Below are 11,537 nucleotides of genomic sequence, written 5' to 3'. Positions count from 1 at the left end.
CTAGGGGAGACCAAAGAGAATAAAACAGTACCTCTGCCCTCAGCATCTTCCCATCTACTGTGAGATTCAGATAACCAGGTAAGTTGACTTGGAAAGTTAACTTGATATTCATAGATTTAACTACTAGCCAGCAGCCCTGAAAGCCCCATGTCTTATAGGAATGGGCCAGAGAGGTAATGCCTTCTCTCCAGGGCTGTTGTAAAGACATAAAGCTGTGGCTGACTTTGGGTCACAGGGGCTGCAGGACTGGGCTGTGGCAGCAAGTCCCTCACGTTGGTTTTGACAGGGAGCCAGCTGCTTCAGACTTCATCTGCATCTCAGCAGTGTTTCTGGTTTAAGGTTTCCACTGAGCTCAGGTGGATTTCTTTCTGAGGTCCAGGCAGTTATTTGTGCTATCATTGTAGTGCAATCAAGGAGAAGTAGGAAAGAGACAGAGAATCCCCTCAAAACTGAGGAGGGGTTCTGAGAAGCTCCGAGAGCAGATCAGAGTTGAGCAGACTTTCACAGGCGGGGACAGGTAAGGTGCAGGGTGGTGGAGGTAAATGCTTAACCAAACTCCCAGCTGAAGGAGGGCAGGGTATATTCGGTGATGGCATGATCTTTTTTGAATTAGAAGAGAACATTATTACTGCAAGTATAGTCTGAGAGTAAACTGTTAGCCTTGAAAGACTCACTTTGAATTAGCTCTTTGCAAAATATTAAAGTAGCTTTTGAAATTCTCGTATCAGAAAAGTTGTATGGAGAGAATTGGTGAGACCTGACCTAGTCAAGATGGAGGAAGGACATTGGCAGCCTGTCACTTACACTGCAGAGTTCAATGCCTTTGGTTTTTGGAAAACCCAGAAACAGCTAACATTTGTTTTCAGATCCCCTGGTCAACTTGCTCAAGTGCAGATGACCTAAACTGACTACTATTTTCTGACTAATCATTTTAGTTGGAAAGTATAAAGTATGATTCACCTGGTCCATTGCAGTTATCATTTGTCCTGTCACTCCCCTCTCCTGTAATTCTTGTCTTTGCCTTTGTTGACTAGACTATGGGCTATATTTCCCTCATATGAATGAATTGCATGTAGATAGCTGCATCTCTAAATTTTTCCTTGGCATCTATCAGGCCCCTAGTATTGCAATAGACTGGAATCCAATGCAATAGACTGGAATCCAATGCATGTTGGTGAGGACATGCAAAAGTTCCAAATCCTTCAGATATTCTAGAAAGCATCCCAGATAAGATTTTTAGATATTTTCTCTTAAAAAACAGGTAGTTTTTGAACTAGTTTTTTAAATTGTAAAACTTCCTGTGTCTTCATTTATTTAATGAATAACAGCCTGATTTACTTCGAGTGTTACAAAGATGTCTCTGGTGTGGAAGATTAATTGGAGAGATAGAAAGTATAGAGGTGGAGAGCCAATGTGGGCACCATATTGGTGTTCTTGGAGATGGCGGAGCCTGGCTAATAGAATAGTGGAGGAGAGCAAAGTGGACAGATTTGGGGTATATTTTGGGAGTAAGATGTTCCTAATGAGCTATTAGGGGGAGTTAAGAAAGGGGAAGAATTAGGGCTGGCTTTAAGTTTTTCTGGGCTGAGGAAGACTGAGGGCTGGGTGGGGAGCATTTGAGAGAACAGAAAATGTATTTGGTGGATTATAAATCAAAAGTTTAATTTTGAATGTATTAAGTGTAAAATGATTGTAAGAAATACAAATTAATATATTAAGTAGGGAGTTGGAAAAATAAGTTTGGAGTTCAGAAGTCAGATCTGAGTTAGAGTTGTTTTCTGATTATTGCTGGTGTTCAGGAAAGGCATCAGTAGTTATGCATAATGACTCTTGTTTATATATATATTTAATATTATATATATATTATATATATATTTAAGATGTTATTTATTTAGAGAGTGAGTGAGGGAGGGGCAGAAGGAAAGGGTGAGAGAGACTCTCAAGCAGACTCCACACTGAGTACAGAGCTGGATGCAGGGCTCCATCTCATGACCCAGAGATCGTGACCTGAGCCAAAATCAGGAGTTGGACACTTAACCAACTAAGCCACCCAGGTGCCCCTGTTTTAATATTTTTTATGTATTTCCAAGAAAATTTGAAATATCAAAAATTATGTTATAAAATTATTTCAGTGAGAAAAATTCCGGGGCAGAAAGTTTCTGACATGCAATAGCATTTTTTTTTTCTGGCAACCATCTCTTATGAAATTTATACTTGCAAACTGTATTTCCTAGTGATCAATCATGTGCCATTAAAAACTCAAAGAGAAAAGTGTAATTTGTTTTGTATCCATATATCTTTCTAAGATTTAAGAAATATTTAATAGTCCTTACTCTTTTGTTGCTGAAAAATTCTATCCTAAAGCCACTAGGCTGGTAGGGCAAGGTCATTATCTATGAAGCAAGGAGGTGGAGGTTTTTATATTTATATTATTTTTATGTTGGGGAATGTCCGGTTTATAGAAAATATTTACCAGACTGTTCAGAGGTGAGGATTATCATAACAAAAACTATTCTCCAGTGGTTTAGTAAAGAAGTTTTTTGTATTGTACTTGCAACCTTTTCGTAAGTTTGGTATTACTTCAAAATTTTAAAAATAAATAACAGTTTTCAGTTGATTCACTTAAACTTTCTAGATGGGGGCGCCTGGGTTGGCTCAGTGGTTGACTGTGTGCCTTCGGCTCAGGTTATGATCCTGGGGTCCTGGGATCGAGTCTCTCATCGGGCTCCCCATAGGGAGTCTGCTTCTCCCTCTGCCTGCGTCTCTGCCTCTCTCTCTCTGTCTCTCATGAGTAAATAAATAAAATCTTAAACAAAAATAAATAAGCTTTCTAGATGCACAAATTAAAACTTTTTGGATGCAAGTAACAGAAATAGAATTTGAATTAGTGTGAAGAAAAGGAAAGTGCATTCTAAGGATTTAGGAATGCTTCCTGGAGTCTGAGAACAGGAGAGAGTCTCAGTCAGTTATGGCCACTACCTACCCCAGGGTTTCACACACCACAGTTTAAGTATTCCAAGGAGGACTAAGAATAAAACCACATTTTAAACTCATCCCTACGCATGGAAACACATCATGCTTTTATTTCTTGAACCCCCCTTTTTTTTTTTTAAATTTCTAGTCCTTTAAGATTTATTCAGGGACTGCAAACACTGGTTTCTCTTTCTGTTGGGATGTAGAGTTTTTTAAAAAGCATTTTTTTGGAGGCGAAATACACCATAATTATAGAAAACTACATGAAATCTATGTACAACAGGTCAAATGCTTATTACCAATTTTTCTTTATTAAAATATTTTTAAAAATAGTTTTTTGTCAAAAAAATAGTTTTTGTCTTTTGTGGTCAATTTAGTATCATCTTTATGGTGACTGTTTTAACTTGATGTTACATTTTAAATTAGTTTTAATGCTCAGTGTAATTATTTTTACCTTATGCCAGTAATTCTCAATCTATGTGGAGTACTGGAATGAGAACCTAATAAAATCATAAAGGCTGTGGTACATCTTCCAAAGAAAACGCATGCATTCACGTGTATAGTTTGCATACCCTTTTCATTTAAAGGATTTAAGGGTGCCATTCAGCACAATGAGGAAATAGGGACTTTGGTATCTTGTTTATTGAGTTACTGTTTTTCATTTATCTCATAGTCTGTTGGAGTACAACTGAAACCATGTAAAGCTATATTCATGGTGAAATTCAGGGTCTTGGGTCCCTTTGTGGTAAGTTAGCACAGGAAAAAAAATCTTATAATCTGACTGGAACTTTTGTTGACTTTTTTTTTTTTTTGCTTGGATTAGAAAGAAAATTTTGAATGCTTCATTTCTTATTCATATGTGTGTAAATAAATACCGTATAACCTCCTTTGTGAAATTGTTTTATTAGATAAATTCTGGTTAACAGTGTATTTCAGTAAATAACTCTGCAGTATAGGCTAGGACAGATCATTGATAGTCTTGCTGATTTTAATTGACAAGAAAGAAGCTTATACCTTTAGAAAAAGATGCTCAGTGAGCCAGAAAAGTAGTAAGAAAGAAAGGTACACAATGCAGGCAATGGAAAGTGGTGATTATTGTTTTTTTTCTCTAAAGAGGGAGTGTGTGCAAATTATAACAAGGAGGGAGATTAATTTAGGGGGAAAAAGTTAATGTTCTGAAGAATGAGTGAAGCTGAATGAATTTTTAACTGAAATATGACTGAGTTCAATGTCATCATAGAGCAGAACATGGAGAAAATGCAAAGGTTGAGTATGGAAAGAGGATTTGTAAATGTAACAGCAAAAATGGGGACAAATAGATGTAAATTATAAGGAGAACCAGAGACAGTATTCCATGTGAAATGGATGATTTTCATGCACCAGTTGCATAGGCTGACTTGTCAAAGTTGTCCAGCCTTTCTCTTTACCTTCATCCTCTTGCTTCTTCTCCCTCCGCTTTCCTTTTCCTGTTAGTGGTTCCTTAAATTTAGTTCCCAGAATATTCCCCAATGGGTAGTAATAGCTTATTTTCAACTAATAGGAAATATCTAATAAATCTAATAGAAGGACCGATAATGTTCTGAGATTAAGATACTTTATATTGCTATAGTTATGTTACATAGGGCTTAATAACATGGGCTATTAGTCAACATATGACAATTTAAAAAGTTAACTAATCAGCACAGACCCTCAAAATCATTGGCTAGCCAAATTCTTGAGGCTCTATGCTGGAATTGTAATATGTATAAAAACTGTATTCAAGTTGAACCCTCACAAAAGATATAAATGAAAGCAAACCATATGCGGTTGGCTTCTCTTTGGAAGTTGCTAGTTTGCCAGTGCCAACCTCGTAGCATGAATTCCATTGCAGGAATCTACTCCACAGAATATTTGTTGGAAATGCATATCATACTGATTATTTTTTGGGAGTGGTAGCTGAAGTTCACCTTAACATTACAAAGCAGGCAAATAAATAAAAATCCTCAGAACTTTAAAAATTTTAAGTTTTTATTAAAGTTCTACACGTATGTGATATAAAGAGCCAACTGATATTTTGAGATTTGTCAAGGCAAGGAGCAATCTTCAACATGTCTCCCCTGCCATGTCAGGTACTTTCAGCTCTTTTAGCTGATTTTGGTACTGCCTTCCATAGTTCAAGATAATATACTTCTTTTTGTTTTTTAACTCTTGGGTTTTAGGTATTGGCCTATTGGCTTCCCACTCTTGAAGATGAGGATTTATCACACTTCCTTCCCCTCCATCCAACTTTTCCTGTCCCTTCATTCTAATATGGTCATGTTATAATTCTAAGTAGATTACTATTCAGAATTTAATTATTCTGATCCTTTTTTGCTATTAAGAGCCAAACTATGTAGTAATTGTGATTACTTTTCTCTCCTATATGGCTTCTTTGTTTTTTTTTTTTCCTAGTGATTATGAGGTTCTTGTTTGCTTGGTAAGTTTTCCATGTACTTATTACTAACTCAATCCTAAATTCTTCACCATTTGTCTAAACCTCCTCTCAATACATTCATCTGCATGAGGTAGTTTATCATTTTATCTTCCAAAAGAAGTCTCTCCTTAAACCTTTTATCTTGACCTGTTGCCTTCTATTGGTGCCAGCTTCACCATTGGTAGGTGATAGGTACTCTCTTTGCCTCACTCTAGTGTTAGAAATCTGGTTTCCTATGTTATGTGTCATTCTCTTTCTTGATTTACTTATTTGTTTTGTAAAGCATATCTTCAGTGTCTTTCTAAACATTGTGTATAGAAAGTAAATTTTTGAGATGGTGTGCCTCTCAATTATCTTCTGGCTACCAGTGTTACTATTAAGAAAGCAAAGATATTCTGATAACAGACCTTTTCATACGGGACCTCTTTATCTGTCTTGCTTTCCTCTCTGAAAGCTTGTATGAGCTCCTCTCTATGTCCAGTGTTCTGAAACTTCAGAATGAATTATCACTTTTATGCTGAGTAAATCTTCACGATTATGTTGGGCCTCAAAAAAGGACTCCTATGGTGGACCAAGTGTAGAACTTGTATTTTTCCCAACCCAGATTTTCCATAGAAATCAGTTCGGGATCCATCTAGCATGAGGCCCTGAAGATCAATTCCACGCAGCATGCAACATGCATAATAGAACACGCATAATGCAACCTGTCCCAAAAGTAGTTGTGACTGTCTTCTACCGGCAATATATGACATATAAAAGAAAGTTTCCCTAAATTCAGGCACTCAAAGGAAAATGAGAACAGCAGCTTGTGTGTATGTTGGCACCATTTAATATTTGCAAAATTGACTCCCAAGAAGTAATTATGATACTGCAGTGGTTCTCAAATTTTGCTATGCATTGGAATCACCTTGGGATCTTTAAAATGTACTGATGCCTAGCTCCCACACTCCAACATTCTCATTTAATTGCTGTGGTGTGAAATCTGGGCATTGGGATCATTTGAAACTCCCCAGATGATTCTAATGTACAACAAAGTTTAGAAGCCTATAAAGAGAATGGCTGATTGGGAATCCTGGATTGTGGTCTACACAGTTGTATGGGCAAACAGCTAACTCACGGTAGAGTTGAGGAAGGGTGAATAAATTTAAGTGCTTCAGAAGAATGCAAAAGATCAGACTTAAAGCCCAACAAGTGATGTAATGAAGGTGAACCTCACTGCTAGGCCAAACAAACCTTTTAATTAGCTTTTTTGACATGCAATTTTGTGTCTCTACGAATATGTTATTAGGTAGTTATTCTGCAATAATGGCTTTTTATGATATCTTGCTGAAATCTAGCAAAATACTTCTAAAACCTCAGAAACTATCAGTGACTTCAGTAGTTCTCAGACATCTACAAAGTGTAATATATAATGGACAAAAGTGATGTTCTTCATGCCACCTTGCGTAGTTTGCAGTGGAGACAAGGGCCAGATGACTCCTGGGAGCAGAGCTATTGCCGGTCACCATGGCACTGAGAAAACTTTTCAGTTAGGAAAGTATTTCCCTAGAGCTTTTCTGTGATCAGCCAAGGCTGTGCAGTTTTCTTTTTCAAAATTTTTATTTCTTTTACCTAAAATATTTAAATTTTTTATTAACTTTATACACAAAGTTTAGGATGTCAGTAGTATAGCAAAGCTTATAATGAAAACTAGCTCACCCCTGATGTATCTCTCATCATACCTTTCTCAAAGGTACTGCTTTTAATTCCTTTAGCCATTAATTCATTTATTTCTAGATAATACTTTTACTTGTAAATTTCTTTATATCTGGATTTTTGTGGTTAGGGATTATTTTGTTCTGCAGCAAATAAGGATTTTTTCCCCTTTTCTCCATTCTCGCAATGGAGTTTTACTACACTTTGGCTGAATAATATTCAGTATTATTGTATTATATAAAAATTGTTCACAGCTGAACCACCCTATATACTATGATTATATTTCTGCTTTTTTTTTTTTTTTTTGGCCTGGGAGCAATTAGGTAGGGAAAGGCTCTGCAAACAAGGATTTTTATTTTTATTTTATTTATTTATTTTTTTTTTGTGGTTGATCCAAGTGCAGGTTTGAGTGAGAAAAGAATCTCTTGTGATGAAAAAGACTTCCAGTTCCATAGTAATTAACCTCCTTTAGGGCATACTCTTCATGCATTTTTAACATTATTTTAGGGGAAAACCATCTCTGAAACTGTAATTAAAGTGGGATCTGAACATTTTTCATTGGAATCTGAAAATTCTCACCTGTGCACGTTTTTGATTCAGCTGTACAAGTTCTGATTTATTTCAGGAATTGAAATAAATGCCACCAACCACCACTACCACCATCACCACCACCAACAAAATGGAAGAAGAGAGCCTGTATTGAGTGACATCATTTTGAGTCATTTCAACATTTAAATAATCTGTTCTCATCACTGTACTGGACACTAAATACATAGACATCTTAAGCTTATTTTTTTTTGTTCCTGATGATGTTATTTCTGTTCTTTCTTTAAATTCCAAGTACCTAGTGTTCCTGTAGCAGCCCATAGCACACTTAGATTGCTGTGACAACTTATTGCATCCTTTTAAAATTTCTCAATTACCTGATTTCACCCGTCACCTCATGAGTAGCTGTAAGTCAGGAACTGTGGCTTATATACTCTGAATGCCTAGTACAGGGCTCAGGACATGGTTAATGCTCAGTACGTTTTTGTTAAATAAATGACAAGGCTAAAGACAGATCCCCCCGAACAACAGGATTTTCAGTTTTGCTCTCAGACAAGCCACCAGTTTTTTAGCCCTGGAGATGAACGCTGATTTCTGCTCATGGCTCTGGCCCTATGAAGAATAAAATGATCAAACACCTTTGCTCTTATTCCTGCCATGGCTACTAGTGGTCAAGACTACTGGTCAGTTTATTCTAGGCTACTAATTGGTTGTAACAGCTGATCGAAAAGAAAGAAGGGGAGAAGCACAGACTACCTTTGGCAATGTGACATCCCCATTAGGATGTCACTCTTGGCAGAAAACTGCCCTCCTAACCCCAAGAAACACACACCTCCTTGGGACCAAAACCAAATGGAGTATGAGGGTTGAGTGGGCCTCTGGAGTTTTAGCCAGATTAGTTGCTCCTCAGCAATTAATAAAATATTGAATATTGATGATGGCTGCTTTCCTGGCTACTCTGGGGAAATATACTGATTTAAAGAAGACATAAATTATCCATTACTGCTATACTTTTAAAATGGAATAGAAATCTATTATTTAGCTTTCAAATATTTGAGGATTTTTTTTTCCAGATCTCTTTCTGTTGTTGATTTTTTAATTGTGGTCAGAAAATGTAGTTTGTATGACTTAAATCCTTTAGAACATGGCAAAACCTGTTTTATGGCCCAGAATATGGTCTGTACAATGTAATATGTACACTTGAAACAAATGTGTGTTTTATGATTTTTGCATAAAGTGTCCTATAAATGAATTCAGTTAGACGTTAATTTGGCTGATAGTGTTGTTCAGGTCTTCCCTCGCCTTACTGATTTTCTGTTTATTTGTTCTAGCACTTATTGAGAGAAGGATATTGAAGTCTTTCACTATCACTGGGCATTTTTCTACTTGTCTTTGCAGTTCTATCAGCTTTTGCTTTTGTATGTTGAAAATCCAACATTACATGCATAAATATTCAGGATTCTTATATTTTCTTAATTATCTTGACTCCATTATCATTATAAAATGATGATTTTTTATTTTATTTTTTTAAAGATTATTTATTTATTTATTCATGAGAGACACACAGAGAGAGGCAGAGACACAGGCAGAGGGAGAAGAAGGCTCCCTGCAGGGAGCCCGACGTGGGACTCCATCCCGGAACTCCAGGCTCAGGCCCTGGGCTGAAGCACTAAACCTCTGAGCCACTTGGGCTGCCTTATGTTTTTTTTTTTTTTAAGATTTTATTTATTTGTTTGACAGAGAGAGAGAGAGAGAGAGAGAGAGAACAAGCAGGGGGAGTGGCCAGCAGAGGGAGAAGGAGAAGGAGAAGCAGACTCCCCACTGATCAGACAGCCGGATGTGGGGCTGGATCCCAGGACCCTGAGATCATGACCTGAGCTGTAGGCAGTTCCTTAACGGACTGAGCCACCCAGGCACCCCTAAATGATGTTCCTTATTGCCAGTAATATTCATTGCTCTGAAATCTGCCTTGTCTGATATTAATATAGGCACTCCAGCCTTCTTTTGATTAGTGTTAGCACGATATTTTTTCCATCCTTTTACTCCTAACTTGGTTTGTGTTTCTTTACTTAGTGAGTTTCTTGAAGGCAGCATATAGTTGGACATTATTTATCTTTAATCCAATCTCTGCCATTTAATCAGATTATTGATATGTATGGGCATAAATCTAGTACCTAGCTATTTTCTCCTTTTTTTCCCCCTTCTGTTATTGTCCATTTACCTTCTTCCTCCTTTTTTTCTTCTTTTTGGAGTTATGACTATATTTTCTCACCTTTTATTACATTTTCCCTTTTACTGGCTTTTATTAGCTATAACTTTTTTTTTTAGCTATAACTTTTTTGTTGTTATTTTTGTGCCTGCTTAGAATTCATAGTATACATCTTTGACTTTTATTACTCTCTACAGTCAAGCGATATTGTACCAGTCCACATATAGCATCGGAACCCCACAACTGTAGGGGCGCGTGGGTGCTCACTCAGTCAAGCATCCAGTTCTTGGTTTTGGCTCAGGTCATAATCTCAGGGTCCTTGGATGGAGCCCCACATTGGCCTCCTTACTCAGTGGGGAGTCTGCTTGACTTCCTCTCTCTCTGCCCCTTCCCCCACTCACATTATCTAAAATAAATAAATAAAAAATTTTAAAAAGATTGTATTTATTTATTCACGAGAGAGACACACACACAGAGGCTGAGACATAGGCAGAGGGAGAAGCAGGATCCCCGAGGGGAGCCCAAGGCAAGACTCAATTCTGGAACTCTGGGATCATGCCCTGAGCTGAAGGCAGATGCTCAACCACTAAACCACCCAGGAGTCCCTAAATAAATATATCTAAAAAGAAAAAAAAAAAAAAAGAACCTTGCAACTCTATCCTTCCATTTCTCTTGCCTCCTCTGACTTTTGTGCCATGATTTTCCCATCTTTTATTCTTACATGTGTTATAAATTCCATAATATATTATTTTTAATTATCTCTTTTTATTTTATTTTTTAAAAAAGATTTAATTTATTTATTCATGAGAGACACAGAGAGAAAGAGAGGCAGAGACACAGGCAGAGGGAGAAGCAGGCTCCATGCAGGGAGCCCGATGTGGGGCTCCATCCTGGGTCTCCAGGATCACGTCCTGGGCTGAAGGTGGCACTAAACCGCTGAGCCACCCGGGCTGCCCTTAATTATCTCTTTTTAAAAGATTTTATTTATTTATTTGAGAGAGAGACATAATGAGAGAGAGAACAGCAGGAAGGAGAGGGAAAAGCAGGCTCCCCACTGAGCAGGGAGCCAGATGTGGTGCTTGATCCCAGGACCCCAGGATCATGACCTGAGCTGAAGGCAGACACTTAACCTACTGAGCCACCCAGGAACTCCTATTAATGGTCTCTTAAAGAGATATAAATAATAGGAAAAGAGTCATTATATTTACTTATATAGTAACCATTTCTGGTACCTTTAGTTCTTTTGTTTGGCCACAGGTATACCAGTAGTCCATGTGGTATCATGTTCCTCCTAGTTGCAAGACTTCCGTTAACACTTCTTGTAGTGTAGGTCTGCTGGTGATGTATTCTTTCAGCTTTTGTATGTTTGAATAGTTTTCATTTCACCTGAATTTTTAAATTTGAGAATCATTTAAGATTTACAGAGAAGTTATAAAATTAGTAGACAGAGCTCCTTAATGCCCCTCACAGTTTCCCTGATGTTCAGACCTCACATCGTCTTGGTATACTTGACAAACTAATGAACTAACATCAATGCATTACTAATAACTCAACTCTAGACTTTATCCAGATTTCCCTTGTTTTCCACTAACAGGTTTTTCCTATTCCAGGATCCCATCCTAGATACTATGTGGCACTTCGTCCTCATTTATCCTTAGTCTC

General features: G+C 37.3%; 1 long non-coding RNA gene across 1 annotated transcript in view; it reads left to right on the top strand.

Moving 5' to 3' along the window:
* Positions 1–11,537, top strand: part of LOC129508101 (uncharacterized) — a 63,901-nt gene continuing 52,364 nt past the window's right edge. Inside the window, exon 1 of the long non-coding RNA XR_008664133.1 lies at positions 1–78. This is a non-coding gene — a long non-coding RNA (uncharacterized LOC129508101). The remainder of the gene's footprint in view (positions 79–11,537) is intronic.

The sequence above is a fragment of the Nyctereutes procyonoides genome, unplaced genomic scaffold, assembly GCF_905146905.1.
Source record: "Nyctereutes procyonoides isolate TBG_1078 unplaced genomic scaffold, NYPRO_anot_genome, whole genome shotgun sequence".
Taxonomy (NCBI): Eukaryota; Metazoa; Chordata; class Mammalia; order Carnivora; family Canidae; genus Nyctereutes; species Nyctereutes procyonoides.
The sequence above is the reverse complement of the archived record's forward strand: the minus strand, read 5'-3'. Positions and strand labels throughout refer to the sequence as shown.